General features: G+C 40.7%; 1 long non-coding RNA gene across 2 annotated transcripts in view; it reads right to left on the reverse strand.

The window, feature by feature from the left end:
- The window catches only part of LOC114895510, a 40,808-nt gene extending 25,577 nt beyond the window's left edge, over nt 1-15,231 (reverse strand). The window contains exon 1 of one of the 2 annotated variants that reach the window (XR_003793571.1): nt 14,050-15,231. This is a non-coding gene — a long non-coding RNA (uncharacterized LOC114895510). Of the gene's footprint in view, nt 1-9,619; nt 9,976-14,049 lie in introns of those variants that run through there. The other variant, XR_003793574.1, reaches the window with a different exon arrangement.
- Nucleotides 15,232-15,530: the final 299 nt, after the last annotated feature.

Genomic DNA, 15,530 nt, shown 5'->3' on the forward strand with positions numbered 1-15,530 from the left:
GCAGATACAAACTACTGTGAGGTTTTTGGTATGTTTGTTTTTAAGGCTTGGGACAGTTTTATTTTTATTTTTTCCATTTAATTTGATTTTTATATTGGCGTATAGTTGATTTACAATGTTGTGTTAATTTCAGATGTACAGCAAAGTTATATGTATACATATATCCATTCTTTTTCAGATTCTTTTCCCATACAGGTTATTACAGAATATAGATTAGAGTTCCCTGTACTATACAGTAAGTCCTTGTTGATTATCTGTGTTTTGAAGTTACAGTATTACCTGTTAGATTATATGGTTAAACCATCAGTCAGATATATAGTTAGATTTACTTGTTCTATTTTGGTTTTTTAATTTTAGAGTCATAGAGAGAGAGGGATGGAAATTAGACTTGATTGAAGGTGTCTTGTCTTATGGTTTTGACTTTGGAACATGCACACACATACAAAAACACTGTTTTGTTCACTTAACAATATATCCTGGTGATCACTCTAGAACATTTTATAAAGATCCTCCTCATCCCTTTTTATAGCTCCACAGTGTTTCACTGCATGGATGTACAATATTTTATTCATTCTAGTTCACTTGATAGAAAATTGGGCTGTTTTATTTATTACAAACAGAGCCATAGTTAATAGCTTTATGCATATGATATTTCATATTTTTGTCACTATATCTGTGTGAAAGATTCTTAGAAGAGAGATTGCTGTCTCAATAGGTAATTGTATATGTACTTTTGCTAGATATTCCAAACTCCCAACCCCTTGCATGGGGTTATACCTTTCTTTCCATTCCAGCCAGCAATGTATGAATGTGTAAGTTCTTTCATTGCTTCATCAACAGAATATCTTTTCCATTATTTGGATTTTTTGACAGAAAGAAATCTGACAGGGAGAAAAGTTATCATGTTTTTAATTGGTAATTCTGTTATGTAAGACTGAACATCTTTTCAAATATTTAAAGATGTTAAGCACTGAAAAGCATTTTTCTTTCTGCGAACTGCCTTCATATCTCAGGCCAATCTTTTCTACAAGGTTATTGGTCTTTTTTTCCCCTTAATATTTTAGCGTGAACTTACCTTTGAGAGACAAAATAAACAGAATAGATAAATCAGATGAATTTGACTCATGATAAATTCTAAGAAGGGAATGAATAGGCTGAGGTGACAGAGTGAGGGTGGGGGAGGGCCCCTTTATCTGGAGATGTCAAGGGAAGCCCACCGGAGGAGGTGACTTTTAAGAGGAGATTAAGAGAAGCAGGTATGTGAAGAGTAGATGAGTCTGGAGGTGGACTTGTGAATGATCCAGGCAGGGAGAACATCATGTGCCAAAGTCCTGAATTAAGAAGAATTTTAAATGTGCAAGGAATAAACAGAAAACCAGATGGGTTAGCTTTAGCATAGCTCCACCCTTGGGAAAAGTAAATGGAAGGAGGATGAAGGGAGGTTAGGAAGCCTGACGTGGGGCTCAGAACCTTCACTCCAGTGGGTGGAGTTCTCTGGTATAATTATTCTCCAGTCTGTGAGTCAGCCAGCCAGGAGTTATGGGATTTGATTTTACTGTGATTGCACCCATCCTACTGTCTCATTGTGGCTTCTCCTTTGTCTTTGGATGTGGGGTATCTTTTTCGGTGAGTTCCAGTGTCTTCCTTTCGATGATTGTCCAGCAGCTGGTTGTGATTCCGGTGTTCTCACAAGAATGAGTGAGAGCACGGCCTTCTACTCCGCCATCTGGGTTCAGGGCCCCGACCAATTTGTTTCTGATTTTTATGTTTATCTTAGTCTAGTTTTTAGTCCTTGTTATCATTGCTGGATTTGTTTATTGGTTTGGTTGCTCTCTTCTTTTCTTTTTATTTTATTATTTTTAATATTTTTTTCTTCCTTTTCTTCAGAGCCTTGTGGCTGACAGGTTCTTGGTGCTCTGGCTGGGTGTCAGGCCTGAGCCACTGAGATGGGAGAGCCAAGTCCAGGACATTGGACCACCAGAGACCTCCTGGCCCCACGTAATATCAATTGGTGAGAACTCTCCAAGAGATTTCTGTCGCAACACTAAGACCGAGCTCCACGCAATGTCCAGCAAGCTCCATTGCTGGACACCCCATGCCAAACAACTAGCAAGACAGGAGCACAACCCCATCCATTAGCAGATAGGCTGCCTAAAATCATACTAAGTTCACAGACACCTCAATACCCACCGCCAGATGTGGCCCTGCCCAGCAGAAAGTCAAGATCCAGTCCCACCCACCAGAACACAGGCATCAGTCCCCTCCACCTGGAAGACTATACAAGCCACTGAACCAACCTCACCTATGGAGGGCAGACACCAAAAAGAACAGGAACTAGAAACCTGCAGGCTGTGAAAAGGAGACCCCAAGCACGGTAAGTTCAATAAAATGAGAAGACAGAGAAATATGCAACAGATGAAGGACCAAGGTAAAAACCCACCAGACCAAACAAATGAAGAGGAAATAGGCAGTCTACCTGAAAAAGAATTCAGAATATTGATAGTAAAACTGATCCAAAATCTTGGAAATAGAATGGAGAAAATACAAGAAACATTTAACAAGGAGCTAAAGAATTAAAGAGCAAACAGACACTGATGAACAACACAATAAATGAAGTTAAAAATTCTCTAGAAGGAATCAATAGAAGAATAACTGAGGCAGAAGAATGGATAAGTGACCTGGAAGATAAAACAGTGGAAATAACTACTGCAGAGCAGAATAAAGAAAAAAGAATGGAAAGAACTGAGGACAGTCTCAGAGACCACTAGGAAAAAATTAAACGCAACAACATTCGAATTATAGGGGTCCCAGAAGAAGAAGAGAAAAAGAAAGGGACTGATAAAATATTTGAAGAGATTATAGCTGAAAACTTCCCTAACATGGGAAAGGAAAGAGCCAATCAAGTCCTGGAAGCACAGAGAATCCCATACAGGATAAATCCAAGGAGAAACACGCCAAGACACATATTAATCAAACTATCAAAAATTAAATACAAAGAAAAAATATTAAAAGCAGCAAGGGAAAAGCAACAAATAGCATACAAAGGAATCCCATAATGTTAACAGCTGATCTTTCAGCAGAAACTCTGCAAGCCAGAAGGGAGTGGCAGGACATATTTAAAGTGATGAAAGGGAAACACCTACAACCAAGATTACTCTCCCCAGCCAGGATCTCATTCAGATTTGACAGAGAAATTGAAACCTTTACAGAAAAGCAAAAGTTAAGAGAATTCAGCACCACCAAACCAGCTGTATACCAAATGCTAAAGGAACTTCTCTGGGCAGGAAACACAAGAGAAGGAAGAGACCCACAAAAACAAACCCAAAACAATTAAGAAAATGGTAATAAGGACATACATATCGATAATTACCTTAAATATAAATGGATTAAATGCTCCAACCAAAAGACACAGACTGGCTGAATGGATATAAAAACAAGACCCATATATATGCTGTCTACAAGAGACCCACTTCAGACCTAGGGTCACACACAGACTGAAAATGAGGGGATGGAAAAAGATATTCCATGCAAATGGACATCAAAAGAAAGCTAGAGTAGCAATTCTCATATCAGACAAAATAGACTTTAAAATAAAGACTATTACAAGAGACTAAGAAGAACACTACATAATGATCAAGGGATCAATCCAAGAAGAAGATATAACAATTGTAAATATGCACCCAACAAAGGAGCACCTCAATACATAAGGCAAGTGCTAACAGCCATAAAAGGGTAAATCAACAGTAACACAGTAATAGTAGGGGACTTTAACTCCCCCTTTCACCAATGGACAGATCATCCACAATGAAAATAAATAAGGAAACACAAGCTTTAAATGACACATCAGACAAGATGGACTTAATAGATATTTATAGGACAATCCATCCAAAAACAACAGAATACACTGTGCTCATGGAACACTGTGCTCATAGAAATGCTCATGGAACATTCTCCAGGATAGTTCATATCATGGGTCACAAAGCAAGCCTTGGTAAATTTAAGACAATTGAAATTGTATCAAGTACTTTTTCTGACCACAATGCTATGAGACTAGATATCAATTACAGGAACAATCTGTAAAAAATACAAATATATTAGAGGCTAAACAATACACTACTAAATAACCAAGAGAGCACTGAAGAAATCAACGAGGAAATCAAAAAATACCTAGAAACAAAAGACAATGAAAACATGACAATCCAAAAGCTATGGGATGCAGCAAAAGCAGTCCTAAGAGGGAAGTTTATAGCAATACAATCCTACATCAAGAAACAAGAAACATCTCAAATAAACAACCTAACCTTACACCTAAAACAATTAGAGATAGAAGAACAAAAAACCCTCCAAAGTCAGCCAAAGGAAAGAAATCATAAAGATCAGATTGGAAATAAATGAAAAAGAAATGAAGGAAACAGTAGCAAAGATCAATAAAACTAAAAGCTGGTTCTTTGAGAAGATAAACAAAATTGATAAACCATTAGCCAGACTCAACAAGAAAAAAAGGGAGAAGACTCAAAGCACAGAATTAGAAATGAAAAAGGAGGAGTAACAACTGACCCTGTAGAAATACAAAGGATCATGAAAGGTTACTACAAGCAACTATATATCAATAAAATGGACATCCTTGAAGAAATGGACAAATTCTTAGAAAAGCACAAACTTCTGAGATTGAACCAGGAAGAAACAGAAAATATAAACAGACCAATCCCACGCACTGATATTGAAACTGTGATTAAAAATCTTCCAACAAACAAAAGCCGAGGACCAGATGGCTTCACAGGCGAATTTTATCAAACATTTAGAGAAGAGTTAACACCTATCCTTCTCAAACTCTTCCAAAATATAGCAGAGGGAGGAACACTCTCAAACTCATTGTACGAGACCACCATCACCCTGATACTAAAACCAGACAAAGATGTCACACAGAAAGGAAAATTACAGGCCAATATCACTTATAAACATAGATGCAAAAATCCTCAACAAAATACTAGCAAACAGAATCCAACAGCACATTAAAAGGATCATACACCATGATCAAGTGGGGTTTATCCCAGGCATGCAAGGATTCTTCAATATGCGCAAATCAATCAATGTGATACACCATATTAACAAATTGAAGGATAAAAACCATATGATAATCTCAATAGGTTCAGAAAAATCTTTTGACAAAATTCAACACACATTTATGATAAAAAAAACAACTCTCCAGAAAGTAGGCATAGAGGGAACCTACCTCAACATAATAAAGGCCATATATGACAAACCCACAGCCAACATCATCCTCAATGGTGAAAAACTGAAACCATTTCCTTTAAGATCAGGAACAGGACAAGGTTGCCCACTCTCAGCATTATTATTCAACATAATTTTGGAAGCAATCAGAGAAGAAAAGGAAATAAAAGGAATCCAAGTGGGAAAAGAAGAAGTAAAACTGTCACTGTTTGCAGATGATATGATACTATACATAGAGAATCCTAAAGATGCTACCAGAAAACTACTAGAGCTAATCAATGAATTTGGTAGAATAGCAGGATACAAAGTTAATGCACAGAAATCTCTTGCATTCCTATACACTAATGATGAAAAATCTGAAAGAGAAATTAAGGAAAGACTCCCATTTACCACTGCAACAAAAAGAATAAAATACCTAGGAATAAACCTACTTAAGTAGACAAAAGACTTGTACGCAGAAAACTACAAGACATTGATGAAAGGAATTAAAGATGATGCAAACAGATGGAGAGATATACCATGTTTTCGGATTGGAAGAATCAACATTGTGAAAATGACTATACTATCTGAAGCCATCTACAGATTCAATGCAAACCCTATCAAACTACCAATGGAACTTTTTACAGAACCAGAACAAAAAATTTCACAATTTGTATGGAAACACAAAAGATTCCAAATAGCCAAAGCAATCTTGAGAAAGAAAAACGGAGCTAGACGAATCAGGCTCCCTGACTTCAGACTATAGTGCAAAGCTACAATAATCAAGACAGTATGGTACTGGCACAAAAACAGAAATATAGATCAATGGAACAGGTTAGAAAGCCCAAAGATAAACCCATGCACATATGGTCACCTTATCTTTGATAAAGGAGGAAAGAATATAAAATGGAGAAAAGGCAGCTTGTTCAATAAGTGGTGCTGGGAAAACTGGACAGCTACATGTAAAAGAATGAAATCAGAACACTTCCTACCACCATACACAAAAATAAACTCAAAATGGATTCAAGACCTAAATATAAGGCCAGACACTATGAAACTCTTAGAGGAAGTCATAGGCAGAACACTCTATGACATAAATCACAGCAAGATCCTTTTTGACCCACCTCCTAGAGAAACGGAAATAAAAACAAAAATAAACAAATGGGACCTAATGAAAGTTAAAAGTTTTGCACAGCAAAGGAAAACATAAAGAAGATGAAAAGAAAACCCTCAGAATGAGAGAAAATATTTGTAAACGAAGCAATGGACAAAGCACTAATCTCCAAAATATACAAGCAGCTCATGCAGCTCAATATCAAAAAAAACCCAACCCAATCCAAGAATGGGCAGAAGTCCTTAATAGACATTTCTCCAAAGAAAATGTTCAGATATCCAACAAACCCATTAAAGGATGCTCAACATCACTAACCATTAGAGAAATGCAAATCAAAACCACAATGAGGTATCACCACACACTGGTCAGAGTGGCCAGCATCAAAAAATCTACAAACAATAAATGCTGGAGAGGGTGTGGAGAAAAGGGAATCCTCTTGCACTGTTGGTGGGAATGTAAATTGATAGAGCCACTATGGAGAACAGTATGGAGGCTCCTTAAAAAACTAAAAATATAACTACCAAATGACCCAGCAATCCCACTACTGGGCATATACCCAGAGAAAACCATAATTCAAAAAGAGTCATGTATCACAATGTTCATTGCAGCACTATTTACAATAGCCAGGACATGGAAGCAACCTAAGTGTCCATCGAGAGATGAATGGATAAAGAAGATGTGGCACATATATACAATGGAATATTACTCATCCATAAAAAGAAATGAAATTGAGTTATTTGTAGTGAGGTGGATGGACTTAGAATCTGTCATACAGAGTGAAGTAAGTCAGAAGGAGAAAAACAGATACCGTGTGCTAACACATATATATGGAATCTAAAAAAAAAAATGGTTCTGAAGAACCTAGGGGCCGGACAGGAATAAAGACGCAGACATAGAGAATGGACTTGAGGACACAGGAAGGGGGAAGGGTAAGTTGTGAAGGAGAGAGTACCACTGACATATATACTCTACCAAATGTAAAACAGACAACCAGTGGGAAGCAGCTGCATTACACAGGGAGATCAGCTCAGTGCTTTGTGACCACTTAGAGGGGTGGGATAGGGAGGATGGAAGGGAGGCATAAGAGGTAGGGATATGGGGATATATGTATACATATAGTTGATTTACTTTGTTGTAAAGCAGAAACTAACACAGCATTTTAAAGCAATTATACTCCAATAAAGATGTTAAAAAAAAAAAATCAGGGGCACGATAAGGATGCCAACTCTTGCCACTTTTATTCAACACAATATTGGAAGTCCTAGCCACAGCAATCAGACAAGAAAAAGAAATAAAGGAATCCAGATTGGAAAGGAAGAAGTAAAACTTTCAGTGTTTGTAGATGACATGATACTATGTATGGAAAAACTGAAAGACAGTACCAAAAAACTATAAATTCAATAAAGTTGCAGGATACAATATTAATATACAGAAATTTTTTGTGTCTCTATACAATAGCAATGAACACTATCAGAAGGACAAATTAAGAAAATCCCATTTACAATTATATCAAAAAGAATAAAATACCTAGGAATAAATATAACCAAGGAGGTAAAATATCTGTACTTGGAAAACTATAAGATGTTGATGAAAGAAGTTGAAGATGACAGAAATGGAAATATATACCATGCTCATGGATTAGAAGAATTAATATTGTTAAAATGACCATATTACCCAAAGCAATCTACAGATTCAATGCAATCCCTATCAAAATACCACTGGCATTTTTTTCACAGAACTAGAACAAATAAATCTAAAACTGTATAGAAACACGAACGAGCCCAACTAGCTCAAATACCTTGAGAAAGAAGAACAAAGATGGAGGTATGATGCTCCCTGATTTGAAATTATACTACAAAGCTACAGTCATAAAAACAATATGGTACTGGCAAAAGCAGACACAGAGATCAATGCAACAGAATAGAGAGCCCAGAAATGAACCTACACTTACATGGGCAATTAATCTATGATGAAGGAGGCAAGAATAATTGATGGGGAAAGACAATCTCTTCAATAATTGGTGCTGGGAAAGCTGAACAGCTGCAGGCAAAAGAACCAAGTTGGACTACTTTCTCACTCTATATACAAAAAGAAACTCAAAATGGATTAAAGGCTAAATGTAAGACTTGAAACCATAAAACTCTTAGAAGAAAACATAGGCAGAGCACTCTTTAACATCGGTCTTAGCAATATCTTGTTGGATATGTCTCCTCAGGCAAGGGAAACAAAAACAAAAATACACCAGTGGGACTACATCAGACTAAAAGGCTTTTGCACAGGGAAGGAAACTATCAGCAAAATGAAAATGTTGCTTCCTGAATGGGAGAAGATATTTGCAAATGATATATCTGATAAGGAGCTATTATCCAGAATATACTGAGAACTCATGCAGCCCAACATCAAAAACAAATAACTCGCTTAGAAAATGGGCAGAGGAGTCCAGACAGGAGTGGGTCAGAGGTGCAGTCTGAACCTGCCATGGAGCAGCTCAGGAAGGCGGTGGTGGTGACAGGGTTTGGCCCTTTTGGGGAACACACTGTGAACACCAGCTGGATTGCAGTGCAGCAGAACAGAGGGATAGGATCCCCGGGACTTTGCAGATAGGAGTGTGTCTGAGGCCCTGCTCATTGCACCCGCTCCCTGGAGCCCCAGACAAAAAGGAAACAGCGTGTTTCTGAAGACGTGTGTGTCTGACTTTACGCGAGTTTCAGACAGGATTCTTCACGGGGCTGAGTGGACCCAAAGCCGTGTGTCTGAATTCCTGGGCCCCAGACACTATGATCTGCATATAAATAGGAGAAAAATCAATTAAACAATCTTTGGAAATCTCTCCGAGCTTTGGGACTCGGATGGTGGAAGATGGCAACTTTTTATTCTCCTGCTGGCAAGGAAATGCCCCTTATGTTTCAGTCACCCATCTCTCCAGACATCACCTCTAGAGGACTTTCAGTTTTCTTCCTCAACTTTATCAGACAAGAAGAGAGAATTCTCCACCATTCCCTAGCTTAAAAGATGCCAACCTTCCCAGATCCAATTGTTTCCCTTAAAAGAAACAACAAAAAACTGGAGTTGCACATACACACACTGAGTGTGCACAGCAGTGAAATTTTACACATGTGCACCTCCACAGCACCCGAGTCCAGATCAAGACCTAGAACATTCTCAGCCCCTTCTCTGTTCTTCCCCATTGCAGAAGCCCCTTGTGTCCTTTCCCAGCTACTCCCACTGCATCCCCCCACCCCCACTCCCAGGTGTAAACCTGCTGACTTTATGGCTGCCATAGGTGTGTTTTACCTGTTCTAGAACTTGGTGTCAATGGAATTGCACTTGGGTCCCGTGCCTTCTGTGCAGCAGAGCATCTGGTACTTTTCAGTTACTCTGGATAAAACAGATTTGCCCATGGGGAAAAAAAAAAAAATGGGCAGAGGACCTGAATAAACATTTTCCCAGGGAAGACATACAGATGGCCAACAGGCACACGAGAAGATGCTCAACATCACTAATAATTAGGGAAATGCAAACCAAAACTACAATGAGATATCACCTCACATCTATTGGAATGGACATCATCAAAAAGACCACAAATGACAACAGATGGTGAGATATGGAGAAAATGGGACCCTCATGCACTGTTGGTGGGAGGGTAAATTGGTGTAGCTACTATGGAAAACAGTATGAAGTTTCCCCCCAAAATTAAAAATAGAACTACCATATGATCCAGCAATTCCACTTTTGGGTATTTTTTCAAAGAGAACAAAAACACTAATTCTAAAAGATTCATGCACTCATATGCTCATTGCAGCACTAGCCAAGATATGGAAGCAACTTAAGTGTTCATTGATAAATGAATGGATAAAGAAGATTAGATAGATAGATAGATAGATACGAAATAGATATACAATAGAATATAACATAGCTTTTCAGCCCTAAAAAAGAATGAAATCTTGCCTTTTGTGGCAACATGGATGGATCTAAAGGGTCTTATGGTAAGTGAGGTAAGTCAGACAAAGAAAGAAAGAGGTATGCCTTCACTTATATGTGGAAGCTAAAAAACAAAAGAAATGAACAAACGAAACAAAACAGAAATAGACTCATGGATACAGAGGACAAAAGGTGATTGCCAGAGGGGATGGAGGGTAGGGGGATGAAAAGAAAAGAAAAGAAAACAAAACCCCAAAATGGTAACTATGTGAGGTAATGCTAATTAGCTTGATTGTGGTGATCACTTCACAGTGTGTATTTATATGAAACCATCACGTTGTACCCCTTAAATGCATACAATTTTTGTCAATTATACCTCAATAAAGCTGAGAAAAGAAAAAAAAAATGTATCCTTCACCTGGATTAAGCTCCTCTCCTGGTTAAGACCATACTTGGCTAGGAAACATGCAGTGGCTGAGGGTAGGTGTGGAGACCAGTTTTTTCTTCCTTATCTCCCCATCTTGTTGCCCTCTATTGCCCCATCCTGCCTCTAGCTTCTCCGTGGTTGGCTCAAGGAGAGAGGAAGATAAGCGGAAGAGAAAAGTTCTTACTAGATCTGTACTACTGTCACCTGGTTTGGTGCCTTCTGTGTGTGACTCATGTTCAGATGCTAATTTTCCCCCGCATAGATCTCTTCTGTGGGTTTGCCAGGATCCCTCTAACCACAGTTTTCTGTCCTGGACTATGCTTCTTCCAGCTGGCTACTTATGACTCCTTCCTGGCTCCTAAGTCTGCCCCACACAGACCCTCTGTTGTGTCATCTCACTCCTCTGGGCAGAGTCCTGTTCAAGACTATACAGTTGACTCCCTCTCAGGGAGCTCATGGCTGACCCGTGGTGAGACCTGTGTTCCTTTGCTTCTAAAAGTGCAGTTGGCTTCCCTTTTTCCTCCAACCTCAGGAGAAGCTTTAATTATAATGTCTCACCTTTAGATTTTTCTCAAACAGCAGCCCACCACCTTCGAGCAGACATGGGCCAAATTCTCTGCCCCGCTCCCTGCTACCTCTGCCTGGGAAACAACTTCCAAAGAAGGGGCCCCCAGTAGTTTTACTTGATCTTCTCTTATATATCCTAGAAGGGGGTCTTGAGCTAGTGGTTGCTTTTGTAGGTATAGTCTCTTAGTATGTACAGCACTGCTGATGTGGCCCCTGCTGCTGTGGATGCCAGGAAATGTCTCATCTACCGTCCTGTTATGCACTAAATTTCAGAATCTTCTGCATAACATATTTTTCAAGTTGAAGGTTCAAGGCTTGGAACCAACCCCACACTCACGGGTCCTGCTGAACTAGCTCAGGTCAAGTCCCCATCTGTGTGTGCTCAACTTTCTTTTCTGGGCCCCAGTAGGGACCTGACTTTCTCTCCCTACACTGTCCTGCTCCCAGCTCTTGGCTTGCCTAACACACATTCCAGCACATCTCCAGTAGGCCATGGAGAGGGGAGAGGACACTGAAAGCAGCCAGTGCACGGTTTCTTTGCTGGGTCAGTTTCCACCTGATGATGCTACGATGTTGCTCCTGTAACAGTGTCTGATGAGACTTGGTGCCTTAGTGTCTCATTACTGCTTATATGAACTTTGGAGTGTTGAGACCATGACTTCTGGTTTGGTTACCAGCTGTGCAGCCTGATTATTTGGTAACCTTGGTATCTGCTTCTTGTGCTCAGCTTGAATCTTGATGCTGCCTCGTAGAACTTTGCTCATGACAATAACTGGAATATGGCAGTTACTCTTTAGCGAGTGTGTGCCGAGAACTACTTTAGGGCCTTTTACGTGCATTAGCCCATTTATTTCTCCCAATAACTTTGAAAGATATACTACTGAGATTCAGAGAGGGTAAGGAACCTGCCCAAGCACAGCTAGTTCATTAACAGCACTGAGGATAACACTCAATTCTGCCTAATTTCAGAGGGCACATTCTTTCCTTTGCACCAGATTTAGGATTTTTTGCTCAGGGCTTGGAGAGGATGCTGAGTTCTGGGTGTTTTGTGCCTATTTTCACAAGCTCTCACTGACACTTGTGGGCAGGACATTTTCCTTGGGGAAGGTTTCTGGTTTGCTCCCACCTTCCCTGTGGGGCACCAACAGTCCCACCTGAGCCACTTCCCTACTCAGTATTCACAATTCAGCTCCTGTCGACGCCCCTGCATGAATACAAATGCAACTTGTCCACCCCTCACTAAGTAAGCCAGGTACGCTCCATGGAGAAAATTGTACTGATGTATTCGGAATTAACTAAGTTGATGACATTATATCTTAAATTATTCAAAATACATCAACATAGTTGATATAAAAGAGATATGGCTGTTTAAAAACATTTAAAGATGTTGGAGAGCCTGGGGCTAGAGTTTCGCTCAAACACGGCAAGTGGGGAGGAGCAAGATGTAGAATGCAGATTTCTATGAAAAATGTAGGGGAGAAGTGACTTTGCTGAAAAGCCTTGGTAGCCACGGGTTGCCATGGTAACGCCGGAAAACCGGATCTGAATTAGGAGGAAATTCCTATAGGCTGGACTTTAGGAAAGGGAGAGGAGATCTTGTGTGCGAAGGGGGATGGGAGAGGAGGAGGAAAGGAAGGGCTGGGCTGAGAGGAGAGGGAGGGAGGGAAGTAGCTCAGGACAGAGAGCAGGAAAGGAAGGGAGGGGCTGGGGACCACATCCAGGTAGGGAGCCATCTCTCCAGGGTTTTCTCTTCTTCTTTTTACAAAATGTCTATAACTGAAAGTAGAAAAGACTGGTCCTGGCCTGGCGGGTGAGGTCGTTTCCTGCCTCTCGGACCCAGTGACTCCCTCACTCAGCCAGCCCTGTCTGCAGGCCTGTTGCTCAGCGCTGGGACAGGAGCGCCCGCGAGCCTCCCAGAGCCTCCCCAAGTCACCTGCAGCCTGGAGCTGGGCTGGTGTCAGCTAAGCGCTGGCTGACAGTTCTGGAAGGCTCTCATTCAGAAGCTGCCTGGAGGGAACAGGTCAGGCTCTCCTATTTGTTTTGAGCTAAAGCTCAAAGATAAACCAAACTGGAAGTAAAGTGTTGTGTTAGAAGCACTTCCAATCCTCTAAGAGCAAAAACAGCAGAAGGCAAGTTACCACCTATAAATAAGTGCTGGGCTGCAGGGACACTGAAGTTCTAGAGTGGGAGGAAAGGAAAGGAGTCCAGAGAGTCTCCTAACAGTGCTATTAACAGGCCAGGTCTAAAGTGGTGCAAGCTTTACGAAAGATAAAAACGAAAACACTACGTATTAGCTGTGTGACCCTGGGTGAGTTACTTAACTTCTCAGTGCTTCGGTTTTCTCATCTGCAAAAAGACATCATAGTAGTTCCCATCTCACGGGGTTGCTGAGAGAATTGAAAAGAATAGAGTGTTTAAAACTGTTAGCACTTAAATAATAAGCACTCAATACCCAGTAATCCATGATTGGGTGTGTGATTACTATAACCCATCCGAGGAGCCACGGTCAGGCCCTTGGCCATCAGGCAGGGTGTCACAGAACCTTTGGAGGACACCAGGCATCACTGCCTTTCATTCTTCCACCACGGTCTGAGGTCTTGATGTTGAGAATGTGGCACCCAGGACTCAGCTGCACAGAGTTTCGTTACATCTGGAGTTAGATGATTATACCATTAAGGACAATTAATTTTTACTTGTTTTCTTAAGAAAAGTTCAGTTTGGTTAAGAAAATATAAACTTAAAGACTTGGGAAATTGTCTATAAATTTGTTCAGGAAAATGAGGCCTAGAACAGGAGCTCTCTAACTCACCACTCTTCTTGTTGAACTTGAGCCAGGAGATGGTCAGACGTGTTCTGACGCTTCAGACTAGAGCCACTTGAGGACCTGGTGGGATCAGGCTTGTTCATTTCCTTAGTCCCCAGCCCACCACCAGGCACATGGTGGGTGTTCAGTAAACACTAGATAAATGGAAGGAATGATAAAATGTGAGAGCTCACCTCCAGAGGCTGCATCTCTCTTCCCAAAGGTAACCCCTTCCTGCTACTCCATCAGCTGAATCCAGCATGTGATGGCCAAGTTAGTGCATAGCTAAGTTGTCCTGTGAGAAAAGGGGATTTCGTGATAGAAACTCCACAGAGTTAAGGTAGGCTAACATGAACTCTGATATCACCCAGTTGGCTCAGTCCAGGTTTTAAGCATGAAACAACTTTCCCAGGCACCCCCAGATCTCCATCCTCTCTGAAGGCTAGGCCTGGCCTCCTTCAAACTCCAGCTCTCAATATTCTTTTTTTTTTTTACTTTATTTATTTATTTATTTTGGCTATGCCTTGCAGCTTGTGGGATCTTAGTTCCCCAATCAGGGATTGAACCTGGGCCCTCGGCAGTGAAAGCATGGAGTCCTAACCACTGGACTTCTAGGGAATTCCTCAACATTCTTTATTCAAGTTGTTATCATCAAAAACAAACATTTATTGGAGACTGACTGTCATGTGCAAGGCTGAATTCCAAGAATTCAGGTAAGGTGGGTCATAGCGCAGCACCTGATGGAGTTTATGATGTTGTATTTGTTAGCTTTTGCTGCATAACAAACCATCTCAAGATGTCCTGGCATGTAAAAACAAACATCTATTGTTTGTTCACAATTCCTTGGGTTGGCTTGAATGCTTTTCTGTCCAGGATGGCTTAACTGGGGCTGGATGATTTAGGATGGCCTCATTCACACATCTGGCAGGCTGGTTGGTCTAGGGTAGCCTGGCTTTGGTTGATCAGCTGGGAAGATCCATCTCTGCTCCTTGTGTTTTCTAATCCTTTGCTGGCTAGCCCAGGCTCCTCACACGGTGGCGAGGATTATCTAACATTCCAATGGCCAAAACAAGTCATATTTACATTCAAACTCAGACTCAGAAGAGTGAAGACAAAGACTCTGCCTCTTGAAGGTAGAAGTGGCCAGGGCAAGTCATGCTGCAAAAGGACACACATGTAGGCAGGGGAGAAACTATTGTGGTTGTTTTGCAAACTATCTACCATAGGTCTTATTGGGACAACAAGGGTGATACATAAAAACATAAATAAGAATATAAAATAGCACAGGATACCTGCCAGGAAAACTGCACAGAGGAACACAGATCTGAGTTGGGAAGGAGAGATGGAACTGAGATTGGATGGAGGTCGGGGGATATTCCAGCTGGAGGGAGTAGCATGGACGTGGAAATGCATTTGACATGTTCAGGGGGCAGTGAATGTATGGCTGTGGGCATAGCAGGAAGCTCACTTAGGGGAAAGGGGAAACT

Source organism: Monodon monoceros, unplaced genomic scaffold (genome assembly GCF_005190385.1).
Source record: "Monodon monoceros isolate NGI ecotype Baffin Bay Population unplaced genomic scaffold, NGI_Narwhal_1 Super_Scaffold_1, whole genome shotgun sequence".
NCBI lineage: Eukaryota > Metazoa > Chordata > Mammalia > Artiodactyla > Monodontidae > Monodon > Monodon monoceros.